Here is a 3028-nt window from a genome sequence, read left to right on the forward strand (position 1 = left end):
CCCTCCTCCCTCCTCCCTCCTTCCTTTCTTCCATGCAGCCATCCTACAGATACACAACAAACATAATTATATGCCCTATATCAAGCTATGTAGTAGGCATACAAAGGTACACTTGTAAATCTTATCTTTTAATTTGTAGTCTCTTTGATTACAATATTCCTCGATGAAAGTATAGAAAGTCTCATTACCAAATCATCCAATTAATATATTTATAAAATATTGATAAATGATATTGTATTCAATTACACCTATTGCTCTTTTATCTCATGTCATGTTTTGGTAGAGTCAGAGTTTCTGATAATTTAACTAGAGAAAATCAAGGGACTGGGAGAGAAGGAAATTGCGATAGGTCTGTGACACTCCTGGTAACACAGAAATCTGCTTGTCTAGCTTTTACCATATCAGTTGCCCAGTCAACTGTCCAGGTACTGGACTGAAACTCTTTTTTGTTTCTGCCACAGGTCTCTAGAAAATCAGGACACTTCTTGGCTGCTCCTTCATCACCTCTGAGTTTAGTACCTCATTCTGAGTTCCAGTCCTCAGCAGAGACCAGATGTTACTATGATGCTTGGAGACCCTATCTGCCTCCACAATCCTGCATATATGCTCTTGAGTCCTGTTCTTTCCCTGGCATACCATTAGAACATAGTGGATGTTTTTGCCTTTTTCATCTTCCTATGTAGATCCATGTATGTCTCTCTTAGGGTCATCTTTGTTGTCTAGTTTCTCTGGGGTTGTGGCCTGTAGGCTGGTTTTTCTTTGCTTTATGTCTAAAAGCTACTTATGTATGAATTATATGTATTATATTTGTCTTTCTGGGTATGGGTTACCTCACTCAATATGCTTTTTTTTCTAGATCCATCCATTTGCCTGCAAATTTCAAGATGTCATTATTTTTCATCATTGTATAGTACTCAGTTGTATAAATGTACTACATTTTCTTTATCTGTTCTTTGGTTGAGGGGCATCTAAGTTGTTTCCAGGTTCTTGCTATTACAAATAATGCTGCTATGGAACATAGCTGAGCACTTGTGGTATGATTGAGCATCTTTTGGGTATATACCCAACAGCAGTATTGCTGGGTCTTGAGGTAGATTGTTTCCTAGTTTTCTGAGAAATCACCACATTGATTTCCAAAGTTGCTGTACAAGTTTGCATTCCCATCAACAATGGAGAAGTGTTCCCCTTACCATACATCCTATTCGTAGAGATCTACATAGGAAGGTAAAAAAGACAAAATCTCCTGAGTAAGTTGAAAGCGTGGGAGTCATGGGAGAGGGCAGAAGGAGAAAAGGGAAAAAGGGAAGTGGAGAAAAATGTATAACTCAATAAAACAATAAAAATAAGAACATACTGGATGGTACTACTTTCTTGGTCTGCATATATGTTTTTTTTCTTTTTCTTTCTCATTGTCCATATTTGTTTCTGATCAACATAACTGAAACATTATTGGCAAGGAATAAACTCCATGTCTTTAAAGGTGTAATTTGGATTTTTCTGCTTTCTGTGTATAATTATCATCACAGAAAGAACAATGGACATATCTGTCACTCCCACAAACTTACCTTGTGCCTTTTATATGCTTCAAGTATGTCTTTTCTCTGACTCCCACGTACCACTCGTTCCTACCAGCTTGGAAAACAAGTGTGAAACCCTCTGTCTGGGAAACACTATGCAGTCATCTGTGGTGTTCTATTATTTGACTTGACTCCCTTGCTCCAGAGTGGTGACTCCCTTCTTTAGCTGAGAGGTACATGAGAGAAGGAAGCCTTGTTGGCTGTGCTTTCTTTCTCATTTCTCTGAGGCACTCCTGTGCCATGCTACACCATTGGACATATCTAAGTGTGAGTGGATGGGCCACAGAAGGAAAAATGAATGAACTAAATATTGAGGGTAGTGTTATTTTTTTCCAGAGTGCAGTCTTGGAACATATTGTATTCTATCCCTCTTGGGAAGACAGTACAAAGCAGGTAGACAATGAGTGTTTGTTCAGGAATTCATGCCAATAGTCTGAACATACATAAGAACTATATGGGTGGCATTGAGATAAGGGTAATTTGAATAATGAAATCAATGGTATTTTAGAATGTAAGATCTATAGTGTTGGAGTTTAGGAAGATAGTTGACTTTATTTTATCTGTAGGAAGATATTCAGCTGCTATTAAACAATTGGGTTGAACAAGATGAATGCTTAGACGTGTCTTCCTAAAAGGAAAAGATTCTGTCATCCTAAGTATTAGTGGCAAGTGGAAATATATGATCCCTAAAATTGCTGGCATATTTTTTGTTAATATGCAGAGTAGGCAAAGCATATGTGCATTTTAATGTAGGCTGTAAAGAAATATGTGCACCAATTTTTGATAAATACAGCAGTGGAGTGCTTACTGTTTGTTAGGAAAGGGCATTGGCCTTCTCCAGAAACTGTAGCATCAATGCCTGCAATGGGCTTTGTCTACCTGACCCCCCCCTCACAACTTTATCTGCCACCTCCTCCATTCTCCTCCCTTCCTGCCCATCCTGTCTTCTCTACTCCTCTTTTTTTTCTCCTCTTCCTTCCTCTCCTCTTTGGTTCCTTCTCCCCCCACACTTCTCTTTTTCTGTCCTTCCCTCCCTCTTTACTTTACTTTTATGCCCATCCTTCTTTCTTCACGTCTCATCTTTCTTTTCCAGACAAGGTTATACTATTTAACCCTGGCCTCAAGCTCACAATCCTCCCAAGCCCTGGGATTATCAACACGTACCACAGTTCACACCATTTTCAATGCACTAACTTATTTTAGTGTTGAAATAATCCTAGGAGGTAGACATTGCTCTCCTCAGCAACCTGTGCTATTTTAGATGAAAACAATAGAACAACCTGAATCATAAATAGTTAAAGCCAAGAGCACATAACTCGTCTTTGGTTAGATTATGGGTTAGTAGAAGCTTTTGGCAATGTACCATCTTAACATTTTATATAATTTCATTCTGTTAGAACTGCATCTTATCAAGAGTGATCCCTGTTTTAACGATGACAAAATAGCACATC

The sequence above is a fragment of the Microtus ochrogaster genome, linkage group LG9, assembly GCF_000317375.1.
Source record: "Microtus ochrogaster isolate Prairie Vole_2 linkage group LG9, MicOch1.0, whole genome shotgun sequence".
Classification (NCBI taxonomy): Eukaryota; Metazoa; Chordata; class Mammalia; order Rodentia; family Cricetidae; genus Microtus; species Microtus ochrogaster.